Below are 9149 nucleotides of genomic sequence, written 5' to 3' on the forward strand. Positions count from 1 at the left end.
TTTTTCCCCACACTAGGTAGGCAGCATAGTTCCCAGTTCCCCCACACTAGAAACGCAGCATAGTTCCCCCACATTAGGTTGTAGTTCCCCCACATTAGGTTGGCAGTATGTTCCCCCACATTCGGTTGTAGTCTCCCCATTAGGTTGGCAGTATAGTTCCCTCACATTAGGTTGTAGTTCCCCCACATTAGGTTGGCAGTATAGTTCCCCCACATGAAGTTGTAGTTCCCCCACATTAGGTTGTAGTTCCCCCACATTAGGTTGACAGTATAGTTCCCCCACATTAGGTTGTAGTCCCCCCCCCCATTAGGTTGGCAGTATAGTTCCCCCATATTAGGTTGTAGTTCCCCCACATTAGGTTGGCAGTATAATTCCCCCACATTAGGTTGTAGTTCCTCCACATTAGGTTGGCAGTATTATTCCCCCACATTAGGTTGTAGTTCCCCCACATTAGGTTTCGCAGTATAGTTGTGAGTATAGTTGTGATGCCCGCGGAGTAGCAGGTTGCAGAAAATAATTTCCAGTATAATAATCAAATATACCAATTGTCACAGAATGGAAAAGTGCTAAAGAAGTTTTTACTATTTAAAACTACAGTTGCCAGTATGACCTAAGTAGTTGTAAGGTTATGCTGGGAGTTGTTGTTTCACCCATGAAAATTGCAAAACTAACAAGTGACTACAGCTCTGATGGGACATAGTGAGGCGAATACACAATGATATCAGTGACTACAGGTGACAGCTTCGATGGTACATACTGCTGTGACTTTGTCAGCTAAATCTTCTCTCTGCAGAAAATGACACCCAGATGGCTCCTTAATTTGTCAACGGATTTTGATCCTCTATATGAAAACAATAATTATTATAATACTGCTAAACACCATATCCTCTGAATACCCCACACTGCACCCTCTAAATATAATACTACCACACACTGTACCCTCTAAATATGATACTACCACACACTGCGCCCTCTGAATATAATACTACCACACACTGCGCTCTCTGAATATAATACCACACACTGTACCCTCTGAATATAACCTTGTCGTGCAGTGCACCCTCTGAATACAATACTGTAATGTATTGTGGCCCATAAAAATCGTACCAACACTGAAATTCCTTTATAATATACACCATACCTCTAAAATGCAAAACACTCTGTGCCTTCACACACACACACACACACACACATATATATATACATATATATATATATAGTAATAATGCCCCATCCTGTGCCCCCACATATAATAATGATGGCCCCTCCTGCGCCCCCCACATATTAATAATGTGCGTCCTGTTGCCCCCACATAATAAAAATGCCCTCTGTCCTGTGCACGTAACATATAAGGCCCCCGATGCTGTGCCACTCACATATAATGACCCCTGTGCTGTGCACCTCACATATACTGCCCCCTGTCCTGTGCCCCTAACATTTAATGCCCCCTGTGACATGCCCCTCACATATACTGCCCCCTGTCCTGTGCCCCTAATATATAATTCCCCCTGTGACGTGCTCCTCACCTATAATGCCCCCTGTCCTGCCCCACAGGGGGCATCATATGTGAGGGGCACATGACAGGAGCATTATATCTGAAGGGCACATGATGATGATGGGGGCATTATATGTGAGGGGCACAGCACAGGGGGCATTATATGTGAAGAGCACATGACAGGGGACCCCCTGTCATGTGCTCTTCACATATAATGCCCCCCTGTCATCCTTTTTTGCACCCCCTACATTTTTTAATTGCCCCCAGACCCCAGTGCCATATAGTTGTGGTAAACAGTTTAAAAAAAATACACATTCCAGCGCTGAGCAGCTCTCTTCTTCTTACGTGCACAGACAGGTGAGTGGCGAGCCGCGGTGACGGGTCTTCAGGCGCCGCCGCGATAATGTGACATCATCTCGCCAGCCTGCCGTTGATCGCCGATCACGTCCCAACGGCGATAAAGGTAAACTGATGAGTGAATGGTGGACAGGGAGCTGACAGCTCCCGCTCCACCATGTTAGAAATCGGGGGGCAGAAATCTCAGGGATTCGCCACTGTAAAGGATGTGTGGGCATGCTGGTAGTTGAAGTTTTGCAACAGCTAAAAGCAACATTGCTCTAACACAGTGCTTTATAAAAACTACAGCTCCAGCTGTTACAATGCACAACTATAACTCCCAGCATTCTTGAACAGCCAAAGCTTTCTGAATCTTGAATGAGAAAAAAGCTGATCAGACATTCAGGAGTCTGTTAAAGCTGAATGACACACATAGTGACAGCTAAGTTGATTAGCATACAGCTTTACTGGAAAAAGATAGAAAATGTATGAATAAAAACTACTGTGCAGTGATTTGCAGACTGCCAGGCTGCTCCCAGACTCAGAGCAGTGAGGGAGAGAGACGGACACCCCCCCCCCCTCCACAAGGAAAAACAAATAGCAAATGAGCAATAAATAGCATATAAATGCTATTTGATAGGGATACAGTGGGGCAAAAAAGTATTTAGTCAGCCACCAATTGTGCAAGGCCTGTCATTTTCATCATAGGTATACCTCAACTATAAGAGACATAATGAGAAAAAAAAATCCATAAGATTACATTGTCTGATTTTTAAAGAATTTATTTGCAAATGATGGTTAAAAATAAGTATTTGGTCAATAACAAAAGTTCATCTCAATACTTACCCTTTGTTGGCAATGACAGAGGTCAAACGTTTTCTGTAAGTCTTTACAAGGTTTTCACACACTGTTGCTGGTATTTTGGCCCATTCCTCCATGCAGATCTTCCCTAGAGCAGTGATATTTTGGGGCTGTCGCTTGGCAACACAGACTTTCAACTCCCTCCAAAAGTTTTCTATGTGGTTGAGATCTGGAGCCTGGCTAGGCCACTCCAGGACCTTGAAATGCTTCTTACGAAGCCACTCCGTTGCCCAGGTGGTGTGTTCGGGATTATTGTCATGCTGAATGACCCAGCCACGTTTCATTTTCCATGCCCTTGCTGATGGAAGGAGGTTTTCACTCAAAATCTCAAGATACATGGCCCCATTCATTCTTTCCTTTACATGGATCAGTCATCCTGGTCCCTTAGCAAAAAAACAGCCCCAAAGGATGATGTTTCCACCCCCATGCTTCACAGTAGGTATGGTGTTCTTTGGATGCAACTCAGCATTTTTTCTCCTCCAAACACGACCAATTGAGTTTTTAACAAAAAATTCTACTTTGGTTTCATCTGACCATAAGACATTCTCCCAATACTCTTCTGGATCATCCAAATGCTCTCTAGAAAACTTCAGATGGGCCCGGACATGTTCTGGCTTAAGCAGGGGGACACGTCTGGCACTGCATGATTTGAGTCCCTGGTGGCGTAGTGTGTTACTGATGGTGGTCTTTGTTACTTTGATCTCACTAGGTCCCCCCGTGTGGTTCTGGGATTTTTGCTCACTGTTCTTGTGATCATTTTGACACCACGGGGTGAAATCTCGCATGGAGCCCCAGATCAAGGGAGATTATTAGTGGTATTGTATGTATTGTCTTCCATCAGGGATGTGGAATTTCTATCGCCCGACGCCCGGGACTAGCAGTTTTGGGCGCCGGGCAGGTGAATTTGTCCGGCCCTTAGCCCGGCTTCGGGCAAGCAGGGCCGGACCTGACAAGTGTGGTGGCGATCTGCAGTCTGTATGGAGTGGGCTCCCGACTCCTGCCCGCTCCATACTCTGCAGCCTGTGTCCTCGGAAGCAGAGCAGGGGAGATGAGAAGCTGTGTATTTGTCTTCTCTCCCCTGCTCTGCAGACGTGCTGGGGGAGATGAGGGGGCGTGGCTTATTTCTCCCCGTGCAGACCTGCGTCCTCTGCCTTCACTCCCCGCACGTCTGCACGGGGAGATGCACGCGGCGCTCACAGGGGAGTATGGAGCGGGCTCGGGATTCCTGCCCGCTCCATAATCTGCAGCCCCCGGCTGTTCTCAGTAGCCGGGGGCCGCTGCTAATAGCCAGCATGCGGCGATCGCCGCGGCTGGCTATTAACCCTTTAGATCGCCGCTGTCAAAGCTGACAGTGGCGTCTAAAGGGAGATGTGAATGCTCCCTGGTGGGCTAGTGGGGTGGATCGCCCCCCCGCAGCGTGATCGCAGGGGGGCGATCCATTATGGAGGTAGCCGGAGGACTTACCTCTGCTTCCTCCAGTCCCAGCTCTGTCATTGATAGATCCTGGCTGGACCAGGCTCTATCAATGGATCACAGAGCAGACAGATTAATAGAGTTCAATAGAACTCTGTTCATCTGTCTGAGGAATCGAATGATTACTCATAAGTCTAATAAAGTGTAAAAAAAAATATAAAATAATAATAAATAAAAGTTTTAATAAAAGTTTGAAAGACACATATTAACCCAGTGGTCTTCAAACTGTGCCCCTCCAGATGTTACAAAACTACAATTCCCAGCATGCCAGGACAGCCGTTCGCTGTCCGGGCATGCTGGGAGTTGTAGTTTTGCAACATCTGGAGGGCCACAGTTTGAAGACCACTGCATTAACCCCTTCCATGTTAAAAGTTCAAATCACCCCTTTTTCCTATATAAAAACATGTAAACATAATAAAAATAAACATATTTGTTATCGCTTCGTGCTTAATTGTACAACCTATTAAAATATAACATTATGTATCCCGTACGGTAAATGTAAAAAAAATACCAAACCACAGACTTGCAATTTTTATAATATCCCAGAAAAAAAAGTTAAAAAGCGATTAAAAAGTCAGATCAATACCAAAATGGTACCGATACAAAAAACAGATTATGGCGCAAAAAATGAGCCCTCATACAGCCTGGTATGCGGAAAAAAAATAAAGCTACAGGGGTTAAAAAATGGCAATTAAAAAAAATTTGAAAAAGTCCAGAATTAGTAAAACATGACGTAAACGATACAAATCTGGTATTACTGTAATCAGGCACCTAAAGTATAAAACTAACATGTTATCTGACCACAAGGTAAATGGCGCAGGAAAGAAAAATCACCAAATCTGCTAAATTATCTTTTACTATTTAAATTTCACTTCACAGATTATATATATTTTTGGTTCAGAGAATATGTTATCGAAAAATTAAAAGGTGTCCTTATAGTAAATAGTTATGGCTATTATAGGGCAAGGAGGAAAAAACGAATGCGTAAAAGCGAAAATTGGCCGGGACAAGTGGATCGTCATGAGGGACAAGTAGATTTTGCTCCATTTTAGTCCCGTGGACAAGTAGATTTTTATAAAATTTCCACACCCCTGTTCCATATTCTAATAATTGCTCCCACAGTTGATTTCTTCACACCAAGCTGCTTGCCTATTGCAGATTCAGTCTTCCCAGCCTGGTACAGGTCTACAATTTTGTTTCTGGTGTGCTTTAACAGCTCTTTGGTCTTGGCCATAGTGGAGTTTGGAGTGTGACTGTTTGAGGTTGTGGACAGGTGTCTTTTATACTGATAACAAGTTCAAACAGGTGCCATTAATACAAGTAACAAGTGGAGGACAGAGGAGACTCTTAAAGAAGAAGTTGCAGGTCTGTGAGGGCCAGAAATCTTGCTTGTTTGTAGGTGACCAAATACTTATTTTCCACCATAATTAGCAAATACATTCTTTAAAAATCAAACAATATGATTTTATGGATTTTTTTCTCATTATGTCTCTCATAGTTGAGGTATACCTATGATGGAAATTACAGGCCTCTCTCATCTTTTTAAGTGGGAGAACTTTCACAATTGGTGGCCGACTAAATATTTTTTTTGCCCCACTGTATATAGGTCCTAGACACATCAAAATGATATTTACATGATCAGTATTAGGTACTGAGTAACATATCACTTTTTTTTTCTTTGGACTTTAAGTGTTCATTTTAACATACAAATAGGGAAAGTGTGCACAATGAACAAGTAAAAATGAGATGAGTGCAGAGCTGCAATTTTCAGAACACAAGTGTAAAACAATAAACATGTCCACAACAACAGACAAGCACCACTAGCTTAAAAGAACATTGCACCAGGAATGTTAATAGTTACAAGGACAAAATGATGTCATCAATCATAAAAAGGAAGTTTATAACAGCCAAATGATACCTTCATGGTAATGAAACACAGGGCACTGCATACAAAACATAACTCTGGACATGGGGGACATGTATCATTTCCAGTGTATAATAGAAGTTTTTTACCCCTCTGCCTGTTGTGTAAATTTGGCGCAGCTGCGTTAAATTTATCATTCTTGTGCAGCTACTTTCTTGAATTGCGTTTAAATTTAGAATTCTCCTCAGAGCATAAATTTACACCGCAGCTCTATTTAGTAGGAGCTTTGTCTGCAGTGTATCTGCACCTAAACAGGAAATGTGTCCTCGTTATTAGTTTTAGAATTTTTTTTCTTCATTATGTGGAGTTTTAATCTCACAATAATACCACTTTTTGCACCCAATTATAACGCATCAATTATACCAATGTCCTTATTCTTCATTTAACATCTGTGACCCCCCTGTGCAAATCACCTCAAATGTACATGGTGCACTCTACCTTATGGGCCTTGTTGTGCGCCCGCAGAGCACTTTGCGCCCACATATGTGGTATCTCCGTACTCTGGCTAAATTGTGTCCCAAAAAATGGGGGTCTTTTTTCCCATTTACCTCTTGTGAAAAAGTAAAGTATGCGGCAACAACTGCATGTCAGTGTAAATAATTTTATTTTTATACACTAACATACTGGTGTAGACTCCAACTGTTCCTTTTCATAATGGGTAAAAGGAGAAAAAGCCCCCCAAAATCTGTAAGGCAATTTCTCCCGAGTACGGCGATACCCCATATGTGACCCTAAAATGTTGCCTTGAAATACGACAGGGCTCCAAAGTGAGAGCACCATGCGCATTTGAGGCCTAAATTAGGGTTTTGCATAGGAGTGGACATAGGGGTATTCTATGCCAGTGTTTCCCAAACAGGGTGCCTCCAGCTGTTGCAAAACTTCCAACATGCCTGGACAGTCAATGGCTGTCCGGCAATACTGGGAGTTGTTGTTTTGCAACAGCTGGAGGCTCCATTTTGGAAACAGTAGGCACACGGGTTGGGAAAAAGAGTTAGGAAACGAACAATGTTTCCCAACTAGTGTGCCTCCAGCTGTTGCAAAACTATAATTCCCAGCATGGCTAGACATGCTGAAAGTTGTATTTCGGCAATATCTGAAGGGTCAGATGTTGACGAACTACAACTCCCAGCATGCTTGGGCAGTCTGGGCATGCTGGGAGTTGTAGTTTTGCAACAGCTGGAGGTCCACAGTTTGTAGACCACTGTATAATGGTCTCCAATCTATGGTCTTCCAGATGTTACAGAACTGGGCATGCAGAGTGGGCATGCTGAGATTTGTAATTTTGGAACATCTGGAAGAGCACAGATTGTAGACCATTATACAGTGGTCTCCAAACTGTGGCCCTCCAGATGTTGCAAAACTACAACTCCCAGCATGCCCAAAAAGCCAAAGGCTGTCTGTGCATGCTGGGAGTTGCAATTTTGAAACTCCCAGAGGCAGCAGTGAGATCGCTTTACGGCGATCTCACTGCTGCCAATAAAGATGCCGCCCTGCTGCAAACTCACCGCGTGGAAGCACCACCCCCGGGACCGCCTGGAGGACGCCGCTCGCACCGGGACCGCTCATGACACCGCATGGCCGGGTAAGTGACGCTGGGGGACGGGTAAGGGACACTTAGCAGAGCGGTGGGTGTCCCGATCCCCGTGATCCAGACTCACACACCGCGCTGCTATCAGCTAGTCAGATTTGACTAGCTGATAGCAGCGATCGCTGGGGGGGATGAAACCCCCCCGTGGTCGCATGGTAAGATGGCTGGCTATCAGTGATAGCCACCATCTTACCGGGCGCTGGGGAAAAGTATAACGGAAAGCAGTAAATTGTAAAAATAAAAGGAGAATGATCTACAGTGTTAAGTAGATTACAAAGCTATTTTAATGTGACGGAACTTGTTCAATGATAAGTAAGATATCAAACATTTCCTATGTAAATGTATTAAATTGTTGGATCATAAAATAACAAAACCAATATACAAGTGATCTAATGAATTACTGAACTGTAAACAAATATTCTATATGCAAATTATTTTAAAAGTGCTTTGGAATAACCAAGGAGTAAAAAGCAATATAAAGCAAACCAAATGAGGAATTGAGATAGGAAAGTGAAAACATTCTGGTGGTTCCTTAGTAGAACTTTCCTTCAGAAATAGAAAGGATCGCTACGTGCAGTTATAGTTGGCTTATATTTGCTGGGAAAAAGACGCACTTGCGTCAAAATTTTTGGTGCAAAGGAAAAGAACGCAGGTAATAAATCCATGTGTACTATAGATGTCACTCCAAGGTACCCTGATTCAGCCACATCTGGAGGACATGCTCTACCAAAACGTGCGCAAAAAATGCGCAAAAAAAAGGGCTTGCGCAAAATTTTGCGCAAAAAAATACACACAAAACAGGGGTAAAATCTTTGATACATGTCCCCCATGGAATTCATGAAGTGAACCCATGGGATTACAAGACCACCATGCAACCATGCAAGGTGTTAAATAAAGGACAGTAAATCCATTCAATCTATGGAATGCAAACTATTGAGGACTATCTGTTATCAGCCAAATGAGACTGAAAAGTTGACTGGTGTTTTTTAAAGAGATGACTAATAAGAAGCTTAGAAAAATTTCTTTCTGTATGACCACTTTATTTCACATATTTAAAAAAAAAAAAAAAGAATGCCCTCATCATTTTCCCTTGGACTTCTGCAACAAACACTCTGTAGCCTTTCATCAAACACTATTGTTCCCCATTAATCCATCCTGAACTCAGTCAGACCACGCCAGCGCCACACCACACAGGAATCCGTACCAGCATCTCTTGCACCCACCAGCATTTGAAGAGTGCTGTTGTACATTTGGACCTGAGGAAGGCACTTCGTATGTGCCGAAACACGTAGTCCTTTCTGCAAATAAAAATCACTTGTCCTCTGCTGGCTTGAGTCTCTGCGTTTTGTGACCTCCTAAGCAGCGCCTCATTAGACTGTTTTTTACCTCTATTTGAGTTATCCGCATCGTTAAACTGGCTCTTCTTGCTAAGAATCCAGTCCCGGTCTGAGTGCAGCAGCTTCCTAATACCT

Source organism: Hyla sarda, chromosome 6, assembly GCF_029499605.1.
Source record: "Hyla sarda isolate aHylSar1 chromosome 6, aHylSar1.hap1, whole genome shotgun sequence".
Lineage (NCBI taxonomy): Eukaryota > Metazoa > Chordata > Amphibia > Anura > Hylidae > Hyla > Hyla sarda.